Consider the following 12,323-nt stretch of genomic DNA (forward strand, 5'->3'; position numbering starts at 1 on the left):
TTTCTATTATGTACATGTGCATAACTATTTAGAGTGAATTGTAATTGAATTGAAACACAATGAATAATACTCACAGCAATGGACTAGATAAACTGATGTTGAATTCAAGAACCAACTACAGTGCATTTAATTTTAAACAGCCTTTAGCTTTGTATTGCTTTGAAACACTGGAATCATTATGATCAACGGGTGATACTGCTTAGTGTAACTTTACGAAATTCAGTAGCACACACATAAAACTTGCTGCAGACAACTCGATATGATATGGAATGTCTATTATACATAATTACATGAAGTGAGCAAATAGTAATTTTGGGGAAAATCCAATGGTACACTCGTTTCAGCTGAATGCATTACTTACTATTCTGTGCATTTTCTGTTATGTACATGTGCATATGTATTCATAGTGAATTGTAATTGAATAGAAACAGAATGAATAATAATCAGCGCACAGGAGTACATAAAATCAAGTTGAATTCAAGAAACTTCCACATTGCATTTACTTTTGAACAGCCTTTAGCATTCTACAGCTATGAAACTCTGGAGTAGCATTATGAGCAACTGGGGATATTGCTTAGTGTAACTTTACCAAATTCAGTAGCACACACATAATGTCAGCTGCTGACAACTCGATATGATTTCGAAAGTTAATTCTACATGGTTACCTGAAGAGAGCACATAGTAATTTTGGGGAAAATTCAATAGTCCACTCCTTTCAGCTGAAAGCTTTACTGACTATTCTGTGCATTTTCTATTATGTACATGTGCATAACTATTTAGAGTGAATTCTAATTGAATAGAAACACAATGAATAATACTCACAGCAATGGACTAGATAAACTGATGTTGAATTCAACAACCAACTACAGTGCATTTAATTTTAAACAGCCTTTAGCTTTGTATTGCTTTGAAACACTTGAATAACATTATGTTCAACGGGTGATACTGCTTAGTGTAACTTTACCAAATTCAGCAGCACACACATAATACTTGCTGCAGACAACTCGATATCATATGGAATGTCTATTATACATAATTACATGAAGTGAGCAAATAGTAATTTTGGGGAAAATCCAATAGTACACTCGTTTCAGCTGAATGCATTACTTACTACTCTGTGCATTTTCTGTTATTTACATGTGCATATGTATTCATAGTGAATTGTAAATGAATAGAAACAGAATGAATAATAATCAGCGCACAGGAGTACATAAAATCAAGTTGAATTCAAGAAACTTCCACATTGCATTTACTTTTGAACAGCCTTTAGCATTGTACATCTATAAAACTCTGTAGCATTATGAGCAACTGGGGATATTGCTTAGTGTAACTTTACCAAATTCAGTAGCACTCACATAATATCAGCTGCTGACAACTCGATGTCATTTCGAAAGTTAATTATACATGGTTACCTGAAGAGAGCACATAGCAATTTTGGGGAAAATTGAATAGTACACTCCTTTCAGCTGAAAGCTTTACTGACTATTCTGTGCATTTTCTATTATGTACATGTGCTTAACTATTTAGAGTGAATTGTAATTGAATAGAAACACAATGAATAATACTCACAGCAATGGACTAGATAAACTGATGTTGAATTCAAGAACCAACTACAGTGCATTTAATTTTAAACAGCCTTTAGCTTTGTATTGCTTTGAAACACTGGAATAACATTATGATCAACGGGTAATACTGCTTAGTGTAACTTTACCAAATTCAGTAGCACACACATAAAACTTGCTGCAGACTACTCGATATCATATGGAATGTTTATTATAAATGGTTACATGAAGTGAGCAAATAGTATTTTGGGGGAAAATTCAATAGCACACTCGTTTCAGCTGAATGCATTACTTACTATTCTGTGCATTTTCTGTTATGTACGTGTCCATAACTATTCATAGTGAAATGTAATTGAATAGAAACAGAATGAAAAATAATCAGCGCAAAGGAGTACATAAAATCAAGTTGAATTCAAGAACCTTCCACATTGCATTTACTTTTGAACAGCCTTTAGCATTGTACATCTATAAAACTCTGTAGCATTATGAGCAACTGGGTATATTGCTTAGTGTAACTAGTAAATTCAGTAGCACCCACAGAATATCTGCTGCTGACAACTCGATATCATTTGGAACGTTAATTATACATGGTTTCATGAAGAGAGCACATAGTAATTTTGGGGAAAATTCAATAGTACACTCTTCTCAGCTGAAATCTTTACTGACTATTCTGTGCATTTTCTATTATGTACATGTGCATAACTATTTAGAGTGAATTGTAATTGAATTGAAACACAATGAATAATACTCACAGCAATGGACTAGATAAACTGATGTTGAATTCAAGAACCAACTACAGTGCATTTAATTTTAAACAGCCTTTAGCTTTGTATTGCTTTGAAACACTGGAATAACATTATGATCAACGGGTGATACTGCTTAGTGTAACTTTACCAAATTCAGTAGCACACACATAAAACTTGCTGCAGACAACTCGATATCATATGGAATGTCTATTATACATAATTACATGAAGTGAGCAAATAGTGATTTTGGGGAAAATCCAATAGGACACTCGTTTCAGCTGAATGCATTACTTACTATTCTGTGCATTTTCTGTTATGTACGTGTGCATAACTATTCTTAGTGAATTGTAATTGAATAGAAACAGAATGAAAAATAATCAGCGCAAAGGAGTACATAAAATCAAGTTGAATTCAAGAACCTTCCACATTGCATTTACTTTTGAACAGCCTTTAGCATTGTACATCTATAAAACTCTGTAGCATTATGAGCAACTGGGTACATTGCTTAGTGTAACTAGTAAATTCAGTAGCACCCACAGAATATCAGCTGCTGACAACTCGATATCATTTCGAAAGTTAATTATACATTGTTTCCTGAAGAGAGCACATAGCAATTTTGGGGAAAATTCAATAGGACACTCCTTTCAGCTGAAAGCTTTACTGACTATTCTGTGCATTTTCTATTATGTACATGTGCATAACTATTTAGAGTGAATTGTAATTGAATAGAAACACAATGAATAATACTCACAGCAATGGACTAGATAAACTGATGTTGAATTCAAGAACCAACTACAGTGCATTTAATTTTAAACAGCCTTTAGCTTTGTATTGCTTTGAAACACTGGAATAACATTATGATCAACGGGTGATACTGCTTAGTGTAACTTTACCAAATTCAGTAGCACACACATAAAACTTGCTGCAGACTACTCGATATCATATGGAATGTTTATTATAAATGGTTACATGAAGTGAGCAAATAGTAATTTGGGGGAAAATCCAATAGTACACTCGTTTCAGCTGAATGCATTACTATTCTGTGCATTTTCTGTTATGTACGTGTGCATAACTATTCATAGTGAATTGTAATTGAATAGAAACAGAATGAAAAATAATCAGCGCAAAGGAGTACATAAAATCAAGTTGAATTCAAGAACCTTCCACATTGCATTTACTTTTCAACAGCCTTTAGCATTCTACAGCTATGAAACTCTGGAGTAGCATTATGAGCAACTGGGTATATTGCTTAGTGTAACTAGTAAATTCAGTAGCACCCACAGAATATCTGCTGCTGACAACTCGATATCATTTGGAACGTTAATTATACATGGTTTCATGAAGAGAGCACATAGTAATTTTGGGGAAAATTCAATAATACACTCCTCTCAGCTGAAATCTTTACTGACTATTCTGTGCATTTTCTATTATGTACATGTGCATAACTATTTAGAGTGAATTGTAATTGAATTGAAACACAATGAATAATACTCACAGCAATGGACTAGATAAACTGATGTTGAATTCAAGAACCAACTACAGTGCATTTAATTTTAAACAGCCTTTAGCTTTGTATTGCTTTGAAACACTGGAATAACATTATGATCAACGGGTGATACTGCTTAGTGTAACTTTACGAAATTCAGTAGCACACACATAAAACTTGCTGCAGACAACTCGATATGATATGGAATGTCTATTATACATAATTACATGAAGTGAGCAAATAGTAATTTTGGGGAAAATCCAATGGTACACTCGTTTCAGCTGAATGCATTACTTACTATTCTGTGCATTTTCTGTTATGTACATGTGCATATGTATTCATAGTGAATTGTAATTGAATAGAAACAGAATGAATAATAATCAGCGCACAGGAGTACATAAAATCAAGTTGAATTCAAGAAACTTCCACATTGCATTTACTTTTGAACAGCCTTTAGCATTCTACAGCTATGAAACTCTGGAGTAGCATTATGAGCAACTGGGGATATTGCTTAGTGTAACTTTACCAAATTCAGTAGCACACACATAATGTCAGCTGCTGACAACTCGATATGATTTCGAAAGTTAATTCTACATGGTTACCTGAAGAGAGCACATAGTAATTTTGGGGAAAATTCAATAGTCCACTCCTTTCAGCTGAAAGCTTTACTGACTATTCTGTGCATTTTCTATTATGTACATGTGCATAACTATTTAGAGTGAATTCTAATTGAATAGAAACACAATGAATAATACTCACAGCAATGGACTAGATAAACTGATGTTGAATTCAACAACCAACTACAGTGCATTTAATTTTAAACAGCCTTTAGCTTTGTATTGCTTTGAAACACTTGAATAACATTATGTTCAACGGGTGATACTGCTTAGTGTAACTTTACCAAATTCAGCAGCACACACATAATACTTGCTGCAGACAACTCGATATCATATGGAATGTCTATTATACATAATTACATGAAGTGAGCAAATAGTGATTTTGGGGAAAATCCAATAGGACACTCGTTTCAGCTGAATGCATTACTTACTATTCTGTGCATTTTCTGTTATGTACGTGTGCATAACTATTCATAGTGAATTGTAAATGAATAGAAACAGAATGAATAATAATCAGCGCACAGGAGTACATAAAATCAAGTTGAATTCAAGAAACTTCCACATTGCATTTACTTTTGAACAGCCTTTAGCATTGTACATCTATAAAACTCTGTAGCATTATGAGCAACTGGGGATATTGCTTAGTGTAACTTTACCAAATTCAGTAGCACTCACATAATATCAGCTGCTGACAACTCGATGTCATTTCGAAAGTTAATTATACATGGTTACCTGAAGAGAGCACATAGCAATTTTGGGGAAAATTGAATAGTACACTCCTTTCAGCTGAAAGCTTTACTGACTATTCTGTGCATTTTCTATTATGTACATGTGCTTAACTATTTAGAGTGAATTGTAATTGAATAGAAACACAATGAATAATACTCACAGCAATGGACTAGATAAACTGATGTTGAATTCAAGAACCAACTACAGTGCATTTAATTTTAATCAGCCTTTAGCTTTGTATTGCTTTGAAACACTGGAATAACATTATGATCAACGGGTAATACTGCTTAGTGTAACTTTACCAAATTCAGTAGCACACACATAAAACTTGCTGCAGACTACTCGATATCATATGGAATGTTTATTATAAATGGTTACATGAAGTGAGCAAATAGTATTTTGGGGGAAAATTCAATAGCACACTCGTTTCAGCTGAATGCATTACTTACTATTCTGTGCATTTTCTGTTATGTACGTGTCCATAACTATTCATAGTGAAATGTAATTGAATAGAAACAGAATGAAAAATAATCAGCGCAAAGGAGTACATAAAATCAAGTTGAATTCAAGAACCTTCCACATTGCATTTACTTTTGAACAGCCTTTAGCATTGTACATCTATAAAACTCTGTAGCATTATGAGCAACTGGGTATATTGCTTAGTGTAACTAGTAAATTCAGTAGCACCCACAGAATATCTGCTGCTGACAACTCGATATCATTTGGAACGTTAATTATACATGGTTTCATGAAGAGAGCACATAGTAATTTTGGGGAAAATTCAATAGTACACTCTTCTCAGCTGAAATCTTTACTGACTATTCTGTGCATTTTCTATTATGTACATGTGCATAACTATTTAGAGTGAATTGTAATTGAATTGAAACACAATGAATAATACTCACAGCAATGGACTAGATAAACTGATGTTGAATTCAAGAACCAACTACAGTGCATTTAATTTTAAACAGCCTTTAGCTTTGTATTGCTTTGAAACACTGGAATAACATTATGATCAACGGGTGATACTGCTTAGTGTAACTTTACCAAATTCAGTAGCACACACATAAAACTTGCTGCAGACTACTCGATATCATATGGAATGTTTATTATGAATGGTTACATGAAGTGAGCAAATAGTAATTTGGGGGAAAATCCAATAGTACACTCGTTTCAGCTGAATGCATTACTATTCTGTGCATTTTCTGTTATGTACGTGTGCATAACTATTCATAGTGAATTGTAATTGAATAGAAACAGAATGAAAAATAATCAGCGCAAAGGAGTACATAAAATCAAGTTGAATTCAAGAACCTTCCACATTGCATTTACTTTTCAACAGCCTTTAGCATTCTACAGCTATGAAACTCTGGAGTAGCATTATGAGCAACTGGGTATATTGCTTAGTGTAACTAGTAAATTCAGTAGCACCCACAGAATATCTGCTGCTGACAACTCGATATCATTTGGAACGTTAATTATACATGGTTTCATGAAGAGAGCACATAGTAATTTTGGGGAAAATTCAATAATACACTCCTCTCAGCTGAAATCTTTACTGACTATTCTGTGCATTTTCTATTATGTACATGTGCATAACTATTTAGAGTGAATTGTAATTGAATTGAAACACAATGAATAATACTCACAGCAATGGACTAGATAAACTGATGTTGAATTCAAGAACCAACTACAGTGCATTTAATTTTAAACAGCCTTTAGCTTTGTATTGCTTTGAAACACTGGAATAACATTATGATCAACGGGTGATACTGCTTAGTGTAACTTTACGAAATTCAGTAGCACACACATAAAACTTGCTGCAGACAACTCGATATGATATGGAATGTCTATTATACATAATTACATGAAGTGAGCAAATAGTAATTTTGGGGAAAATCCAATGGTACACTCGTTTCAGCTGAATGCATTACTTACTATTCTGTGCATTTTCTGTTATGTACATGTGCATATGTATTCATAGTGAATTGTAATTGAATAGAAACAGAATGAATAATAATCAGCGCACAGGAGTACATAAAATCAAGTTGAATTCAAGAAACTTCCACATTGCATTTACTTTTGAACAGCCTTTAGCATTCTACAGCTATGAAACTCTGGAGTAGCATTATGAGCAACTGGGGATATTGCTTAGTGTAACTTTACCAAATTCAGTAGCACACACATAATGTCAGCTGCTGACAACTCGATATGATTTCGAAAGTTAATTCTACATGGTTACCTGAAGAGAGCACATAGTAATTTTGGGGAAAATTCAATAGTCCACTCCTTTCAGCTGAAAGCTTTACTGACTATTCTGTGCATTTTCTATTATGTACATGTGCATAACTATTTAGAGTGAATTCTAATTGAATAGAAACACAATGAATAATACTCACAGCAATGGACTAGATAAACTGATGTTGAATTCAACAACCAACTACAGTGCATTTAATTTTAAACAGCCTTTAGCTTTGTATTGCTTTGAAACACTTGAATAACATTATGTTCAACGGGTGATACTGCTTAGTGTAACTTTACCAAATTCAGCAGCACACACATAATACTTGCTGCAGACAACTCGATATCATATGGAATGTCTATTATACATAATTACATGAAGTGAGCAAATAGTAATTTTGGGGAAAATCCAATAGTACACTCGTTTCAGCTGAATGCATTACTTACTACTCTGTGCATTTTCTGTTATTTACATGTGCATATGTATTCATAGTGAATTGTAAATGAATAGAAACAGAATGAATAATAATCAGCGCACAGGAGTACATAAAATCAAGTTGAATTCAAGAAACTTCCACATTGCATTTACTTTTGAACAGCCTTTAGCATTGTACATCTATAAAACTCTGTAGCATTATGAGCAACTGGGGATATTGCTTAGTGTAACTTTACCAAATTCAGTAGCACTCACATAATATCAGCTGCTGACAACTCGATGTCATTTCGAAAGTTAATTATACATGGTTACCTGAAGAGAGCACATAGCAATTTTGGGGAAAATTGAATAGTACACTCCTTTCAGCTGAAAGCTTTACTGACTATTCTGTGCATTTTCTATTATGTACATGTGCTTAACTATTTAGAGTGAATTGTAATTGAATAGAAACACAATGAATAATACTCACAGCAATGGACTAGATAAACTGATGTTGAATTCAAGAACCAACTACAGTGCATTTAATTTTAAACAGCCTTTAGCTTTGTATTGCTTTGAAACACTGGAATAACATTATGATCAACGGGTAATACTGCTTAGTGTAACTTTACCAAATTCAGTAGCACACACATAAAACTTGCTGCAGACTACTCGATATCATATGGAATGTTTATTATAAATGGTTACATGAAGTGAGCAAATAGTATTTTGGGGGAAAATTCAATAGCACACTCGTTTCAGCTGAATGCATTACTTACTATTCTGTGCATTTTCTGTTATGTACGTGTCCATAACTATTCATAGTGAAATGTAATTGAATAGAAACAGAATGAAAAATAATCAGCGCAAAGGAGTACATAAAATCAAGTTGAATTCAAGAACCTTCCACATTGCATTTACTTTTGAACAGCCTTTAGCATTGTACATCTATAAAACTCTGTAGCATTATGAGCAACTGGGTATATTGCTTAGTGTAACTAGTAAATTCAGTAGCACCCACAGAATATCTGCTGCTGACAACTCGATATCATTTGGAACGTTAATTATACATGGTTTCATGAAGAGAGCACATAGTAATTTTGGGGAAAATTCAATAGTACACTCTTCTCAGCTGAAATCTTTACTGACTATTCTGTGCATTTTCTATTATGTACATGTGCATAACTATTTAGAGTGAATTGTAATTGAATTGAAACACAATGAATAATACTCACAGCAATGGACTAGATAAACTGATGTTGAATTCAAGAACCAACTACAGTGCATTTAATTTTAAACAGCCTTTAGCTTTGTATTGCTTTGAAACACTGGAATAACATTATGATCAACGGGTGATACTGCTTAGTGTAACTTTACCAAATTCAGTAGCACACACATAAAACTTGCTGCAGACAACTCGATATCATATGGAATGTCTATTATACATAATTACATGAAGTGAGCAAATAGTGATTTTGGGGAAAATCCAATAGGACACTCGTTTCAGCTGAATGCATTACTTACTATTCTGTGCATTTTCTGTTATGTACGTGTGCATAACTATTCTTAGTGAATTGTAATTGAATAGAAACAGAATGAAAAATAATCAGCGCAAAGGAGTACATAAAATCAAGTTGAATTCAAGAACCTTCCACATTGCATTTACTTTTGAACAGCCTTTAGCATTGTACATCTATAAAACTCTGTAGCATTATGAGCAACTGGGGATATTGCTTAGTGTAACTTTACCAAATTCAGTAGCACTCACATAATATCAGCTGCTGACAACTCGATATCATTTCGAAAGTTAATTATACATGGTTACCTGAAGAGAGCACATAGCAATTTTGGGGAAAATTCAATAGTACACTCCTTTCAGCTGAAAGCTTTACTGACTATTCTGTGCATTTTCTATTATGTACATGTGCTTAACTATTTAGAGTGAATTGTAATTGAATAGAAACACAATGAATAATACTCACAGCAATGGACTAGATAAACTGATGTTGAATTCAAGAACCAACTACAGTGCATTTAATTTTAAACAGCCTTTAGCTTTGTATTGCTTTGAAACACTGGAATAACATTATGATCAACGGGTAATACTGCTTAGTGTAACTTTACCAAATTCAGTAGCACACACATAAAACTTGCTGCAGACTACTCGATATCATATGGAATGTTTATTATAAATGGTTACATGAAGTGAGCAAATAGTATTTTGGGGGAAAATTCAATAGCACACTCGTTTCAGCTGAATGCATTACTTACTATTCTGTGCATTTTCTGTTATGTACGTGTCCATAACTATTCATAGTGAAATGTAATTGAATAGAAACAGAATGAAAAATAATCAGCGCAAAGGAGTACATAAAATCAAGTTGAATTCAAGAACCTTCCACATTGCATTTACTTTTGAACAGCCTTTAGCATTGTACATCTATAAAACTCTGTAGCATTATGAGCAACTGGGTATATTGCTTAGTGTAACTAGTAAATTCAGTAGCACCCACAGAATATCTGCTGCTGACAACTCGATATCATTTGGAACGTTAATTATACATGGTTTCATGAAGAGAGCACATAGTAATTTTGGGGAAAATTCAATAGTACACTCCTCTCAGCTGAAATCTTTACTGACTATTCTGTGCATTTTCTATTATGTACATGTGCATAACTATTTAGAGTGAATTGTAATTGAATTGAAACACAATGAATAATACTCACAGCAATGGACTAGATAAACTGATGTTGAATTCAAGAACCAACTACAGTGCATTTAATTTTAAACAGCCTTTAGCTTTGTATTGCTTTGAAACACTGGAATAACATTATGATCAACGGGTGATACTGCTTAGTGTAACTTTACCAAATTCAGTAGCACACACATAAAACTTGCTGCAGACAACTCGATATCATATGGAATGTCTATTATACATAATTACATGAAGTGAGCAAATAGTGATTTTGGGGAAAATCCAATAGTACACTCGTTTCAGCTGAATGCATTACTTACTATTCTGTGCATTTTCTGTTATGTACGTGTGCATAACTATTCTTAGTGAATTGTAATTGAATAGAAACAGAATGAAAAATAATCAGCGCAAAGGAGTACATAAAATCAAGTTGAATTCAAGAACCTTCCACATTGCATTTACTTTTGAACAGCCTTTAGCATTGTACATCTATAAAACTCTGTAGCATTATGAGCAACTAGGGATATTGCTTAGTGTAACTTTACCAAATTCAGTAGCACTCACATAATATCAGCTGCTGACAACTCGATATCATTTCGAAAGTTAATTATACATGGTTACCTGAAGAGAGCACATAGCAATTTTGGGGAAAATTCAATAGGACACTCCTTTCAGCTGAAAGCTTTACTGACTATTCTGTGCATTTTCTATTATGTACATGTGCATAACTATTTAGAGTGAATTGTAATTGAATAGAAACACAATGAATAATACTCACAGCAATGGACTAGATAAACTGATGTTGAATTCAAGAACCAACTACAGTGCATTTAATTTTAAACAGCCTTTAGCTTTGTATTGCTTTGAAACACTGGAATAACATTATGATCAACGGGTAATACTGCTTAGTGTAACTTTACCAAATTCAGTAGCACACACATAAAACTTGCTGCAGACTACTCGATATCATATGGAATGTTTATTATAAATGGTTACATGAAGTGAGCAAATAGTATTTTGGGGGAAAATTCAATAGCACACTCGTTTCAGCTGAATGCATTACTTACTATTCTGTGCATTTTCTGTTATGTACGTGTCCATAACTATTCATAGTGAAATGTAATTGAATAGAAACAGAATGAAAAATAATCAGCGCAAAGGAGTACATAAAATCAAGTTGAATTCAAGAACCTTCCACATTGCATTTACTTTTGAACAGCCTTTAGCATTGTACATCTATAAAACTCTGTAGCATTATGAGCAACTGGGTATATTGCTTAGTGTAACTAGTAAATTCAGTAGCACCCACAGAATATCTGCTGCTGACAACTCGATATCATTTGGAACGTTAATTATACATGGTTTCATGAAGAGAGCACATAGTAATTTTGGGGAAAATTCAATAGTACACTCTTCTCAGCTGAAATCTTTACTGACTATTCTGTGCATTTTCTATTATGTACATGTGCATAACTATTTAGAGTGAATTGTAATTGAATTGAAACACAATGAATAATACTCACAGCAATGGACTAGATAAACAGATGTTGAATTCAAGAACCAACTACAGTGCATTTAATTTTAAACAGCCTTTAGCTTTGTATTGCTTTGAAACACTGGAATAACATTATGATCAACGGGTGATACTGCTTAGTGTAACTTTACCAAATTCAGTAGCACACACATAAAACTTGCTGCAGACAACTCGATATCATATGGAATGTCTATTATACATAATTACATGAAGTGAGCAAATAGTGATTTTGGGGAAAATCCAATAGGACACTCGTTTCAGCTGAATGCATTACTTACTATTCTGTGCATTTTCTGT

Source organism: Hypanus sabinus, chromosome 6 (genome assembly GCF_030144855.1).
Source record: "Hypanus sabinus isolate sHypSab1 chromosome 6, sHypSab1.hap1, whole genome shotgun sequence".
NCBI classification, from domain to species: Eukaryota; Metazoa; Chordata; class Chondrichthyes; order Myliobatiformes; family Dasyatidae; genus Hypanus; species Hypanus sabinus.